A 16916-nucleotide genomic window follows, 5' to 3' on the forward strand; every position below is an offset into this window, starting at 1 on the left:
AAATTCTTTGATAGCGTAACAATTCCGTAATAAAATGATATTTAGTGTCAATGTGCTTGCTCCTCTTGTGAAAATCAAAATTCTTCGATAAAGCAATTTAGGAATTGTTTTCACAGTAAATAATTGTTGTTCCTTCTTGTCCTTGGTATAAGTCCATCAAAATTTTCTCATGCAAACTGCTTGACACGTTGTTGTAGTTGCTATGACATATTCAACTTTTGTTGTTGATAGTGATAGTATCATATGCTTCTTAGAGGCCCATGAAATGGATCATAAACCCAAATGACAAACATATCCTAACGTGCTCTTTCTATCATCACCACTTCGCTCCGAGTCACTATTAGTGTAACCAACTATCCTAAGAACATTTTTTGTGCTATTCAAAATACGATACTCCTTTGTCCCATTGACATACCTTAAAATCGTTTTGGCCACTTTCCAATGTTTATCCTTGGGTGTTTCCATTAACCTTGACACCAGGTTCACTATATGCGCTATATTAGGCCTAGTTTCTATCAAATATATCAAGTTACCAACCATACTTTTGTATATTGTTGGATTAGCATCTTTGCTACATTCTTCCTTGCTGAATTTCAACACCATGATAGTTGGAGTTGGTGCATGATTGTTGTTTTGTATATCAAACCTCTCCCAAATTTCAGCTACGCACTTTTCTTGAGAAATAAAAATACCATTTTATGTTTGCTTCACTTCTATGCCCAAAAAAATACCTTAACAACTCCAAGTATTCCATTTCAAACACACTTTTCAAGAATTCTTTGAAATTAGAAATGAGGAGATCATAACTCCCCATAAAAATCAAATCGTCTACATACATAACAATAATAAGAAGCTTACCACCATTTTCTTGGATGTAGAGGGTAGACTCACTGTCACATTTATCAAGGAATTTTCCATCAACTAAGCATCTATTCTGTTATACCATGCATGTTTTATTCTTGGCTTTCTACCTCATAACTAGGTGGTTGTGCAACATATACTTCCCCTTTATTTTCAAGAATGTTTAATTCATATCCATTTGATACACTTTCCATTTATGTTGTGTGACAATTGATAGCACTTCGTGCACTATCTCCATCCTCACGACTGGTGTGAATGTCTCCTCATCATCTCTTCCACAATGTTTCTTCTATCCTTTGATAACTAGCCTTACTTTATGTCTTCCAATATTTCCTTTAGTGTTGCTGTTGGTCTTGTAGACCCATTTAACTTCAATGACTTATTTTCCTTGTGGAAGGTCTACTAACTCCCATGTATCATTATTTTCTATTGCTTCTATTTCTTCATCCATTGTCATCATCCATTTTCTCTCTTTCAATACATCCTCAAAATGGATTGGGTCATTTACATGACAAAATAACACAAATAAGGAATTTAGACTTGCATTGCTATCAATTTCGTTCTCCTCATAAATTTTACTCAAGTTTCTGAATTTTTGTCTTCTTATGCTAATGGAATATGGAGTTCACATGTTACTTGATGTTGTGCTTGAAGTAGATGTGATTGTGGATCTTTGAGATGCACTTGGAGGAGTATTTTCTTGATTGTGTGACATTGTCTTATTGATTGTTGATGGTGTAACTTGCTAACTTCTTTGTTAAGACTTAATAGGAGTAAGAGGAGTCACCATTGATGAATTATGTGATCCAGTTAATTCCTCTTAGTCTTCCTATGGTATATTACATGTTTTCACACTGATTTTATTTTCCAAACTTCCATACCATGCTTCATCTTCTATGAGCTGAAACTATGTTTTGATTAAGACCTTCTTGGTCAATAGATTATAGAGATTGTATGGCTTAGATTCTTTACTATATCCAAAAAATATGCATTTCTCCACTTTACCGTCAAGATTCTTCCTTAATTCATCTGGGACATCTGCATAACCCACACATCCAAACACTCTCATGTGAGTGACATTATGCATTATTTCACTCCACGTCCTTTTAAGAACCATATTCTCGACAATTTTGGTTGGAAACATATTAATAATATATGTTATGCAAGAAACAACTTCAACCCTATAGTCATTTGGAAAATTCTTTTATTTCAACATACTCCTTGTTGTTTCCAAAATGGTCCTATTCTTCCTTTCTGCAACACCATTTTAGTTAGGTGTATACTTTGTTGTAAATTGTTTGTGAATTCGACACTCCCTCCTAGAATGAAGTCATTTGAGATGTATTCGCCACCTCTGTGAGTCCTCAAAACATTTATGTAGTGCCCACTTTTCTTTTCAACAAGAGCTTTGTAATGGTGGAAGCGCTCAAACACTTCAATTTTCTATCTTAAGAAGTAGACCCATGTCTTCCTTTTGTAGTCATCTATGAAGGTCAAAAAATAATTCCTCCCACTAATTGATGGTGTCGTCATTGGTCCACATAAATCTGAATGGACAATATCAAAAGGTGGCTTTGCCATTATTTACATTCCTACTGCAAATGCCACTCTATGAGTGACAATCCCTTCACCATGTCTTTCCTGTGTATTAAATTAAAACCTCTAAAATTAAGATCACCAAATCTCAAATTCATGACCAATTTTCATGTTTAATTTCTGCTCATAACTTTGTTTATGTTCCGACAACAATATTTCTTTCATCTCATTGTAAATTCATTCATAGTTGTGCTCGCACACCTTCTTCCTTCAAATATGATTTTATCTTCAGAGGAAACATCCTATTTCCTATCATATGAACTTTTAAAATCAACTGTTCGCTTGGAGACTTATCCAAAATTGTGCACTTTCCTTTTTTTTTTTAAATATTGTAGCCTTTTTGCATGAGTTGCCCAATGCTTATAAGGTAATGTTTCAAAATGGTGACAAAGTAGACATATGAATTGTGCTTCTTCTCCCCCTTCTTTGTTATAATGTTGATTCTTCCTTTGCTCATCATTGACACTTTATTATAAGTCACTAATGTCACTTCGGATTTCACACTTTCATCTGGATTGGAAAACATTTCTATGTTCCCTGTCATGTGGTTGCTACATCCTGAAATCTAGAAACCGTACATGTTTTTGTTTTTCTTATGCTACATTACATGCTAATAAAATACTATCAAGGTTCTATTTTTCTTTTGTGAAATTTGTATTTTGTTTGTTCGTAAGATCATGTTGTTTCTTTCTGCATTCATTAGCATAATTTCCATACTTCTTGCAATAATGAGATTGAAATTGAGATTTATCATACCATTGACCTTGTGCTCAATTTTGGTTTGGAAATTGAATTGGATTTTTATTGTTTCCCCTTCCACATGAGCTTAAAGGGCTGCTTCTTCCACACATATGTCAGATTCTATGTCTTCCTGTAACATTTTATCTTCATCTCCCTCTACCTTGACCAATTGAAACTTGTGGCTTGAAGGAATGCTCCAATGAGGATTTAGTCTTCTATTAAATCTATGTTCATGAGAAATCAGTGACACATCAATCGCACCTACTAAAAAATTGTGAGGGATCCTTTGTCTCTTTTATGTCACAACAATAGTGTCAAATATTTTCGACAATATTCTCAAAATTTTCTCAACTATTCTCTTTTATTCAAGTGTCTTACCATGATACCTTATTTGAGTATCCAAGCTAATTACTCATGTGAAAGATGACTCTATATTCTCCTACTCTTTCAGACAAACCTTCTCAAAATATCTTCTTAGTATTTGTAGTTTTGTTGTCTTCACTTTTTCCAGGCCTTGGCAGACTAACTGAAGGATATCCCATGTTTGTTTCGATTTTTTGCTTCTGCAGTCCTTGGGAATATACTTTCATGAACTTCTTGAAAAATTTATAAGAGGGCCTTGGAATCCTTTTTCTTGTTGTCTCTCAAAAAATACTTTCGTATTTGTGAAAATTTATTATATGTTGTTGAATCTATTAGTGCTTGGAACCCATTCTCCACCAAATAACAAATACCTTCAGAAGAAAACATAACCCTCATTGTAATAGCCCAATAATCATAATTGTTTCTATCAGATTGAGGTATTTGATGAATATTCAAACTAGTCCTACTGTAATCTACCAGAATCCTCTGGCTTGTAATTATCTAACCTTTCATGTAGGAATTTTAGTTATGCTACAATATATTTCATGCTGACATTTGACCCATTTATTTGATGATCATTTTTCATTTCATCAACACCTATTATTTTTCAATCTTTAGCATCCTCAAGCTTCATTTCTTTATCAATTTGTTTTTCATCAATATCAAAAACATGTCCTGCATCAACAAACCAATTATCAAATTTAAAATTAGAATAGTTTTTATCGTCCCAATCTGTGGTGCCCAGGTTCACATCACAATCATCGTCACGAAGTAATTATCCTTTCTCGAGTTCACAAATATATTCATTCTTGTGGAGTTTTTCTGCTTCCTTTAGCTTGTGTTTTTGTCTTAATTGATTGATTGGTCATTTAGTTGTTCTCTTTATTATCCATCCATGACTATGTCTTTCTAATAGGTCTATCAATATGTCAAGTCGTTCATTTCATTCAATGATCTCTTTCTCTTCATCATCAATGGTAATTGCTATGTCATTGTTGTGGCTTTTCTCTGGAGTCATCTTAAATCTTTTCGAGAACATCACCTTGTTCATTTTAACCTACAATTGAACTAACCCTTTACCAATTTATCCTCTAAACTTCGCCAATGGTTCACTTCACTTAAACCTTCTTTCTGAGCACTCCTTCCTCCTCTGCTTCCTTGTATGCTTCATTTGTTGGAAACGACTACAATATCTAACTTTTGGTGTTGAACTCCGCCGATTATTCACCCATTACTTTCAAATACTATAAAATTTTTATTATGATTCTTAATTTCCTTTTGACGCTAGACTTTTGACATCAACTCTTAATTTAATTAAAGAGATATTTCAACCCATATACAAATTAAAATACATTGAATATTTTTTGATGGTATATATATACTATTTATGATTTTTGCATATACCATTTCATACATTACCATCATTATAATAGGCCAAAAAATAAAGCTATGCATTTCCAAATCCACACATGATATTATGGAACCATATATCACCCACTCAAAACCTTGTGCAACAACTTACCATTTATCATTTAACATTTATTCTAGCCACTTATTCTCTATCTTCATGAGAGCCACCATATTTTACAACATCAATTTACCTTTACCATTTATTTTCACCTTAACATTTACTATTTACTTTTTCCTTTAATACAACACCTTCACCTTTACTATTTACTTTCAGCTTAAATTCAACATGTTTCCATATAAACATATTCACTAACCATCGCCCAAAATTTTCCATTATATAAAATCCCTACTTACCATCTTCACTTATATATTTCTTACTTCCTGGAAAAAAACCACCAACCGATGTAAATCTCTAGTGCGTGTACTCCTCCCTACTTCATTTAAATAGCATAGAAGTTTTATTTAACTTACCCTATTCATTTAAATAATATATAAATAGAATAAAAGTTCTATTTAACTTACCACATTCATTTATTATTCATTTAAATAGCATAGAAGTTTTATTTAACCTACCCTATTCATTTAAAGAATATATAAATAGCATAAAAGTTTTATTTAACTCACCCTATTCATTTAAATAATATATAAATAGAATAAAAGTTCTTTTAACTTACCACATTCATTTATTATTCATTTAAATAGCATAGAAGTTTTATTTAACCTACCCTATTCATTTAAAGAATATATAAATAGCATAAAAGTTTTATTTAACTCACCACATTCATTTAAACCATATAAAGATTTTAAGCTTTATCACTAGACTTAGAGTTAAGCGGCTCGACAACGAGTTTGAATTTTTTTTCACGCAGTCTTAGTCTTTTGCGAACGCCTTCAGCAACGTTTCATAACACACTCACAACGCTTCAGATTTTAGTTCAAGTTTCTCAAATGGTATCTCACAAAGATCTCAACGCAGTTCTCACCAACCAGATCTTTAACGCAGTTTAAATCGCAAAGCCAGATCTTCAACGTAGTTTAGGTCTCAACGCAGTTCTCCCCAGACAGATTTTCGACGTAGTTCAGGTCTTAACGCAGTTTTCCACACGCAGATCTCCAGACTCTCGATGCCGGCTTCATTTCTTCTACGTTTGTCTTTTCACTTCTATTAGACCGCCTGGTACCGTCCACATGCATAGATCCTGATTGCTACACAACTTCGTAACCATTCATAAGCATTCAAATAGTCCTTCAACGCACTCAATTGATGTCACTTGCAACATCAGGCGTACTCCTACTCACTCCTTGTTCTGCGTAACAAGAGCTCCAACTTCAATTTCTATTGAATAATATTACAGTCTATGCACAACTTTTATCCGAAGTACCCCAAAATTTCGACAATAACTTGTGCACAAATTCTTCACACTTTGCAACCTGGATCTATCCAAGTTCTGATACCAAAATTTGACGCAGGTAAAATAACATTTAACCAGTGTCATCACACTGTCAAATAAAGCTAAACTGAAAATCACACGCCAAGTATATGTACATAAAAACTCATAAAATGATTAATTAATAAACAAAATACTTACGAGATTCCTCACACTCACTCACACAATATATGCTTTTCATGCCTTATAGACTCGCTTCAATTTATACAAATAAATTAGAACCCAACTAAATAGCTTCAAAGAAAATGAAAAAATCAAATAGATTAAAACCCAAATTTTGTAGAAGAGGAAAAAGTCATCTGGCACACTAAAAGTTACTACCTTAGGACATGTATAGGACTTCTGACTTCAAGAGAACTGCTATCTTGACATGTCAACCTAACATGTGGCTTCAATGGAAGTGGGCTTTGGAAGAAAGAGGTGGGGTAGCTTCGGCTATGCATCATGATTTACAATTTTGAATATACAAATATGTATTCACAAAATTGAACATAAATATAATAAAGCATGAAAGTTCTTTTAAATATCTATAATAAAAAAATTTGGGAAAACTTTGGGTATAATAACTTGTATTCACAGTAAAACCACATGAAATTTTCATTACATATGTATTAAGTGTTGGAAGAATCACCACACCTCTATGGAATCGTAATTTCCACCCTGGGGATCTTAGTTACTGGTTTGGAATGTTTACCAACACCTACCGGTTTTGGTGTAATGACAAACCTCCACATGGTATCAAAGCTTGGACCCAGGTTCAATTCCCCCAAGTTGCATTTGAGGGGGGTGTTGGAAGAATCACCACACCTCTATGGAATCTGGGGATCCTAGTTACTGGTTTGGAATGGCGTACTGGTTTGGAATGTTCGCCAACACCTGCGGGTTTTGGTGTAACGGAAAACCCCCACATGGTATCAGAGATTGGATCCGGGTTCAATTCCCTTGAGTTGCATTTGGGGGGGGTGGTCTCAGAGCTTGGTTTGGAATGTTCACCAACACCTGCGGGTTTTGGTGTAACGGAAAACCCCCACATGGTATCAGAGCTTGGACCCAGGTTCAATTCCCTTGAGTTGCGTTTGAGGGGGGTGGTATTAGAGTGTTGCTGGTTTGGAATGTTCACCAACACCTGCGGGTTTTGGTGTAACGGAAAACCCCCACATGGTATCAGAGCTTGGACCCGGGTTCAATTCACTTGAGTTGCATTTGAGGGGGGGTGGTCTCAGAGCTTGGTTTGGAATGTTCACCAACACCTGCAGGTTTTGGTGTAACGAAAAACCCCCACATGGTATCAGAGCTTGGACCCAGGTTCAATTCCCTTGAGTTGCGTTTGAGGGGGGCTGGTATCAGAGCTTGGACCCACGTTCACCAAAACCCCCACATGGTATTAGAGCTTGGACCCAGGTCCCTTGAGTTGCGTTTGAGTGGAAGAATCACCATACCTCTATGGAATCCGTGATCACCACACCTCTATGGAATCCCTAATTTCCACCTTGGACATTCCCGTAATTTACACCTTGGAAATTCACCAAAACCCCCACATGGTATCAGAGCTTGGACCCAGGTCCCTTGAGTTGCGTTTGAGGGGGGTGTTGGAAGAATCACCACACCTCTATGGAATCTATAATTTCCACCTTGGGATCCTAGTTACTGGTTTATTTAAATGTTAGTTAGTTAGTATATATATATATGTATATGTATATGTATATGTATGTATGTATCTATTTATCTTATTAATTCAGGGCAAGGTAGTCTCTTCTATTAAAATTAATAATTATGTTACTAAAAAATTTGCATATATCAATTTAAATATTTCCTAGTATGTTTTATAAAACATACTATGAAATATTTAAGTTAATATTAATATAATATGGAGAAGATTAATATATATTTTTCATATATGTAACATGATAGAACATGATTATTTTATGGAATTGTATTACAAAACACAATTGTATTCATATTTATATGATAAAGTTTGATTTTTATTATTTTATGAAATTGTTTTGCAAAACACAATTGTCTTCATATTTATATGATAAAGTTTGATAATTTATTTTTTGACGAATAAAAAAATGTAGTAAATTTGGTAGGACTTGTTAAAATCATATTTACATTAGGCGTATATACAACTAAATGGATTCAATATTCAAATATATATGAATTACATGTTGTTTAATACAATGCACAATTATATAGTGTTCATCAATTTTGCTTAATACTTAACATCATACTAGACTCTTGTCTAAGAAGGTATTAATCATGTGAATAAGTTGTGAGGGATTTTTCTCAGGTTTCTTTTGGCTTAAACATTGAATCACTCACCAACTTATAACTTGGTTATATTTTAAAAATGAGATTAAGAAACAATATTTATTGATGTTTTTATGGTTTTTCTAAAATTATCATATTTTGTCTAGTAGCTTTGAAAAATAATGGAGAACATTGGAGCTCAAGTAGAGTGGAGAAGTGTTATTTTCTAATTATATGAAAATTTAGTTGTAAAATTGAGGATTCCAATACCCGGATGCGGGTGCCACGAACGAGGAAGAGGGTACGCCACATGGTGACCATGGGCGGCCTTGAGCATGATAGAGGCATTAACTGCCCTCCGCCGCCCTGGAAGGCAAGCGTGAGAGCAAAGGTGCGAGGGGACGGCAATTCATTGCCGGGACGGAGCCCCATTAACTGTTGCAGAGGGAAGTTATGGCATCCCAGAACCGACGCAAACCAGCGCATGATAAATATGTGAAGAGTTTGGAATGTAATGCATGGAATCAAGTTCGCATTCAGGAATTGGGTCTCTGGACTTCAGCTCTTCGAACTCAGGCTCAAGAACTTTCGTTGGCAATTGGAGGTAGATACAGAGCGACAAGGGTGGGTGAAGGTAGTCTCACACCCTCCATATCCTTCGCCCCTGCTCTGTTACGCTCAACGAAAAGAATGGTTCGCCCAAGACAGAGACTCATCAGCCGTCGAGGCTTGGGAAGAGGGGGAACTTCACGGCCTCCGACTGCCAATCCACCCTCAAGCTGTTGCCGCTGTTTGTACCACCAAGTCGCTGAGGCACACCCCATTCAGTCGGCCCAGTTCATGGACGCCAGTACTCCAGACTCAAGCTCTGCCCCGCTCCCTGCTTTTGGAACAACGGTATTCTCTTTCAGCAGTGCTCAGGGAAATTCAAATATTAATGCTCATGTCTCGGTCCTTTTCATGGAGGCACCGAAAGAGGAAGCTGGGGAGCAACCCCGTGCTCAAGCTCATCATGCTGAAAGTTCCAAAGCTGCTGAGGGAAGAACAGAGAAACAACCTGAACCGGAGGTCGCTCCATCATCGACTCAACCGGTGTCTGCTTCAGGCAAGGCCAAGGTTGATTGGGGACCTCCCCCGGAAGGCGAATACTGGATTTATGAAGAAGAGTCGGACGAATAGGACTCCGCACAATCAAGCTCCTGCCCTTAGACAATGCTCAGGTTTTTTTGTGAATTATTACTCTTATCCTAGGTGCTCAATGTATGTTGGGAATGTTTTTGTTTGGCTTGACAGTTACGTAGTTTTGTGTTTGTCTACGCCCCCGCAAGGGACAACGATGAAGAATTTCCACTTCCCTCTTTCGCCCCTGTGTGGGATAGCTAATTTTGCTTTTTCTGTTCCCCAAATGTCCAAGGCCCCTGCGTGGGTAACCTGTCTCAGTCATGGTGCCCTTGCATGGGTATTTAGTCTCAATGGTACTGCTCCTGCGTGGGCGTTCAGTGTCGAAGAGGTTGCCCCTGCGAGGGTAGTTTTTGTGAGCACTATCAATCTAGAGTGCCATCCTTGGCCTCCGGCGACATGATCTCTTGGTTGTAACTGTTTTATCAGGTTTATGTAAATAATAGAAATAGCATAGTTTTAACGATAAAAAAAAAAATTGAGGATTCCAATAAATGATAAAATGAAAATGAATAGTTAAAATCAATAGTAGAAATGAAATAATAATGTATCCTCTATTTGACTTGAATTATATATAAATTAGTTATAAAATTGAATCACAAAGAATAAAAGAAGTATGCATATAAGAACTTATGCTTTGTTATGGCTAATTTATGTGGACGATATTATGTTATTAGCAAATCATAAAAATATCTATGGTAAGAATATAACCATTTCATATAACAATGACATTTTCTTCTTAGTAATATCGTTATTATTTTTAAAAATTTTGCGTAAAAAAATAAAACATAAGCATGAATATCTTCTACTCTATACATAATAAATAAAAAAGACAAACAATAAAACAACAATTTTATATGGTTTTCTTTGAAATATAGAGCTAGTTAAAGAATCATGGAAGAAGGTTATCTATTCTATAAATAGAAAATGAAGAAATAAAAATATTAGCACACTTTACAAACTAAAAAAATTCAGAACATGAAAAAATAAAATGAAAATACTCATTGAAAATATAAACATTTTTTATTCCCAATGCCACAACTTTATTCTATATATTCACAGGGCATATAATGTTTTTCCCACTCTATAATGTTATTTTTGAATATAAGTAGAGAAAGATTAAAATGTCTATAAACCATTTTGATTTTGTGTGTAGATGTACTTTGTATATGCAACTAAAGTACTCCAATTCAAATATTCTTCAAAATCCTTATTTTCCTCTTCACATTCCCGAACAACAATGTTAAAAACGAAGTCAAGAATTTGAAACTAAAACAAGAAAAAGACTTAGAAAATATATATATATATATTTGTATGAGATGCTCATATTAAATAACATGTATCGGTTATTCTATTGTAAATACTTTCACCTTTAATAACTAATTTTTTTTATTAGTTGAAAACGAATAAAAACTTAAAATATCAGTTAAACTAATATCATGTCTAGAGTTAACCTTAAAAAAATTAAAATATTGATTAATAAATATGTAATCATGATTTTGCCTAATAATTTAGGATTAATTTTTTAGTCTCATATGACCAACATTAATTCACATTTATAATACAACTAAATAACATTCTATATATGTATATACACATATAAATAATTGAATTTCTACAAAATCAAAGTAAACCGTATAAAAGTTAAATAATAATAAAAATAATAATTATCTATATATTGATCCATGGCGTTAAGAACACATGGTAGTTATATGGAATATAACCTATTTAATGAGGATATTAAACTAATTAACTATAGAAAACAATGGCATTGGGTCTAGGTAACTTGTAAAGTTAAAAAGTTTCACTTTGAGCATTTGTATGGATCTCTTCGGTGGTCTATGTATTTTAGTATGTTTTTTTATATCCTTGAATCAATGAATATATATGTGTATGTATGAATAGAAGCTTCTTCATATGGATGAAAACATAATGGGTATATATGCATAGAAGCTTCTTCATTGTATTGGCTTATTTGATAATCACTTTAATATAGTATCTATAATATATTCTCTTAATTTATGTTTAATAATGTTTTATAGAAATAGAGCTTGATGGATCTAGGACAGTAAGTTTAGAAATGAATAAGTTTAACTATGAAAGTAAGCTAGGGTGTGGGGAGGAGGTGGCATAACTATTAGGTTAAATGTAATTATTACATTTTACCTAATATTTCTACCTATTATATTAGATATTTTATCCAATATTTTCCTTCTTACTGTAATTCTTCAATCAAGATTGGGCCGCAAAAGTTAAGATTTGGCCAAAATAAAATAAATGTAAAATCAATAAAATAAAACAAATAAAATAAAAAAAATAAAATTAATAATTATGTGTATATTTATTATTCTAATTAATAATTGAACTAGCCTAGATCCATCATAACTCCAACCTACTATCGTGGAGAGGGATCAAATTTCTTAAGATTCAAACTTCTACTAAAGTGAAAAGTTATTTAATTAGAATTCACTTTATTTTGTTTATTTCATATCTTTTTCAACCTTTTTATTTTTTCTGTTCCTTATTTATCAATAATATTATGATGGTTTTTCACAAACATTATTTAATTTATTTTTTTATTCTAGAAAAAAAGATAAAGTATTCACTTAATATTATGTGTAACATGTAATAGTTCATATAAAAAAAATCATTTTCTATGTAACCTCCCACACATATATATACAAATAATCCTTTAATGACATGTATATAACATTTTTAAAATACTCTATATATATAAGAGCTACAACTTATGTTTGAATTTAAATGACATGTATATAACATTTTTAAAATACTCTATATATAAGAGCTACAACTTATGTTTGAATTTAAAGTATGCGGCGGCTATTACATTTTATATGGAAATTAATTGAAAAATAGGTTTTCAATAACATTGTTTGTTGTGAGGATTAGCTGTGATCTTAGGTTTTATGGTACTTAATTTTTATTTTATTTTTTTTAATTATATGGTGAATCTGTAACTTCCAAGATTAATCTATGGGAGGCCGAGGATCTTGGAACATACGTTTTCAATAACATTGTTTGTTATGAGGATTAGCTGTGATCTTATATCCTATGATAGCTTAACATTTATTTTATTTTTTTTAACCACATGGTGAATCGGTAACTACCAAGCCTAATCTATGGGAGGCCCAGGATCAAACCTCATAGCTTCCCCTATAACACCAAGATCATAACCAACCACCTAGGCCAAGGATCAAACCTCATAGCTGCCACTATAACACCAAGAGCATAACACCACCTCCCAGTGGGGTATACTAAGTTCCTATGATTTTAGGAAGAGCAAAGGGGAATCCGCCCCTCTAGCCGCCACCACAGCAGGTCATTGTACTCAATGAGATTTGAACTTCGATCTCCCCAGGCTTCGCCCATATGACTTACCGTCAAACCACATATCACTGTGACTCAACCATTAATTTTTTTTTTTTTTATACCACATGGTGAATCGGTAACTGCCTGGCCTAATCTAGGATTAACAGGATTACCATACAAATTTTATTGGCACCGCACTGCCCTTCCAGCGGTCTTATTCGAGGAGACACTTGGAGTCATATGGAGTGTTCTCACCTATCGAGACCATCTAAAGGTTGGTATCACTCAGGGTTTGGTTGTGTAACCAATTCCTTTAGGGTTTCAGCATTGTTTTTCCATTTTGTTTCCTTGATGGCCAGGGTTGTGTTGGTGCTCTCCAACCGAACCCTAACCATAAACTCACTCACATACGGTTTTCTCTGGCTGGTAATTAGTGTTCCTCCTTGTTTCTCTATTGTTTAATGAATATATCGTCTATTTTGACGGACTTCTCTTCAACCTTTACTACTTCGCAGGTCTAATCTCATTTCACCTGTGTGGGATGATAGGACGGGGCTTCAGTGGATGCTTTCTGCCGCTAATCGTTTCGAAAAATTGGCTAAAGGCCATGCCTTCTTAAACTACTGATTTAATTTCTTTTATAAATAAATCTGCCTACTAAACTTATGCAGTTCATTCCTCTATACAGGTTAAGGTTTGGTGCATGCTTCAATGCAATCCTTCAGGTAAGATTCTTCCCTTTTCCTGTCAGCTCACATATAATTTGGGTAGATCCTTCCACTGATAGATTGGCGTTGTGTGCAACAACTTAGGGTTTCTTATCTATATTGCTGGTTTGTCGATTTTTTGGTCAAGATTGTGAGAAAAACTCATGGGATCCTTTCCTTTTCCACTAGGTTCAACTTTGTCTCCAGACACTAATGTTTCAGGTTTAGTATGTTACAACCCTTTGGTACTTCAATGCTACAACATTATCTTACCTTCCGCGTTAACTTAGATCACTATAAGATTTGGAAATTTATCCAATAAGACAATATTATTTATGTTTTAAGGTTTATCTATCCTTTCTGAAACCATTATGCTAATTTTGGAAGGGCTTGTCCTTTATTTGATCTTCGATATTTTTTTTTTTATAACACTATGCTCTCGTACTTGCGTAGACTGTGTCTAGTAGCTTGGTTGTGTCCCTCTATGATTTTTGCAACTCAACATGTATTTTTTTATAAATGGTTAAGAAGTTAATCTTTTCCTAACACTGGATTTGATGTTTAAATTATCGTTGAGAAATAAATTGTGTTGCATGTTCCAAAATGAAAGGAAAATTATAGTTGAGAAATAAATTGTGTTGCATGTTCCAAAATGAAAGGAAAACAATTAAATATGTAACGAGTATTTTATTCATTGTCTTTTATCCATTTTCCTACTCTGCCTAATGAAAGTATTTTCATGATACACTATTTGACAGTGTTTCCTTTCCAACCCACTAGAAGTTGCGTTCTTCATAAAATAGTGATTAAATAATCTAAATGAGCTGATCCTGTTTCCAAAATAGGTATTTTCATTTTTCATGTTACATGTTTTTCATTTATCTCGTTCCATACCTATTTACCCTTATCTAGTTTTGTTATTATAACATAATTAACAAGGGTCTCCTTATATTTGAAGCCGACTGGAGAATTGTTCCTCCACCTTAATCGACACAATCCTCGCCTTCAGAGGAGCAAATCTCTTTACCGGGTTAAATTATCAGTACTATCGTGTATGTCCTAATGGCTCAGTTTTCAACTGAAGGGTTTATCGTGCCTGCACTACTATCCACTGGCAGACGAGCCTTCAGATCTTCACTTATATATTTTTTTAAAAATAATTCTATTAGTAATAAATCACAATTTAGCTTGGTATTATTAGGTTATCTTTCTGCTTTATAAATCTTTATTTTAATACAACACAAACTATAAATCTCTTTTTTTAATACAACATAGATTGCTTATTTCCTACGTTAACAAACAATTAAGGGTTACAATGATATTTAAAAAGCTCTTCATTCAGATACAGTAAACAATACAATAGCATTCCAACATGATTGGTTAACATCACTCACCAAGAATCAAATTGAAAAGAAAAACAAGACTATGCTTATATGTCAGAAACTCTGTTATAAAAATTGACCCTTAGGAAGATGTCTCCACCCAACGGTGAGACTGGTTATTACATCTAGTACCCCCAGCTTCCTCCAACCAAAAAAAATAGGGATTAAGGTTTTGGCTTAACTATTTCTGCACCTCAAGACCATCGAGATCTATTCTAGAACTTAACCCTTCCAGGGTTCTCTAAGCTTTCCATTAGTTTAGAAGCTAGCTGAAGCACACCTTCGTCTAGTAGCATCCTGCTTCTTTGTCATTGTCTAGGTTCTTCTATTTAGTCTCTCCTACTTTCCTCCAATTTCCCCCTTGAGAGGAAAAGAGAGATCCCTCATAATTTTCTCAACTGTATGGTGGTTTTTTTCTTTAAAATAAAAATACTCGTGAATTCAATTATCTTCATTAATTAATTGTGTTTTCACAAAGAAATTTATCAAGCCTCTTAAGTCACAATTCATGAATTAAAACAAAATTGTAAATAAATAATAAAAACCAATGAAAATAATTTTTGTAAATATTTGTTGGGGTGTTACACCTTCACCTCCTTGTGTGAAACACCATAAATATTCCTTGGGGTGTTACATCTTCACCTCCTTGCGTGAAACACCATCCCCGATGTCTGCTTGAATCTAGTGGAATAAGTCAGGATGATCCTTTAACATTGGTGATGGCTTTCCATCATAGAATTATTTATCTTTGCTTGAGAATGCATAAATTCTATACCAAAATTTCTTCATTTGGTCTAACTTGCACATGCCTAGGGCCTGCCATTAGCTTGTGCTAATTGTACAAATACTTATGTATATAACAAACATATATAAATTGAGTTTGTTTTTCTTTTACCTATATGTTATGCCAATTAATTACATGCCTACGATCATACACATTTTTTTAATAAAGACACATGAAATACATTATGGATCTGAATATGAGTAGGTAAGGCTAATTTATATTCTACTTTTATAATTCTTTCCAAAATCTAGAAGGGTCCACAGTGGGGTCTAAACTTGTTGCACCCTCACCAACATAATGTAATTTTACTAGTATTAATGGCAATTACACATGATATCTAACATGGAATTATCTGTAGGTTTTTTCTTATCTGCATAAACTTTTTTCCTGTCTTGAGTATCTTCTAAATTATGACAAGCTATATTTACATCCTACTCCATGTGAGCCAGCATTTTAGGTCCCAACACTAGTTGTCTTCTGGGATATTCCAATTAATGGGAATTTTGCATTTCCTTCCATTAAGTTCTCCAAACGGACTCATCCTCAATGATTCACGGTAGCAATTATTATATGTCAATTCAAATAAGTGGATATACTCCTCCCACATTGTTGGATATTGTATAAAAAGAATTCTTAACCTATCCTCCAGTGTTTGATTTACTCGCTCAGTCTCCCCAAGAGTCTATGGGTGGTATGTCATGTTGAATTGAACTTGTGTACCAAGTTCGGTAACGAGTGATTTCCAAAAGGCTGATGTGAATTTTACATCTCTATTGGACATTACCACCTTGGGTAGGCCCTGCAACCCATATATCTCTCTCATAAATATGTGAGCAATCTGAATAGCTTTATAGATGGATTTAAC

Source organism: Pinus tabuliformis, chromosome X (genome assembly GCF_031772625.1).
Source record: "Pinus tabuliformis cultivar Carrire ecotype Pingquan chromosome X, CPIR1, whole genome shotgun sequence".
Classification (NCBI taxonomy): Eukaryota; Viridiplantae; Streptophyta; class Pinopsida; order Pinales; family Pinaceae; genus Pinus; species Pinus tabuliformis.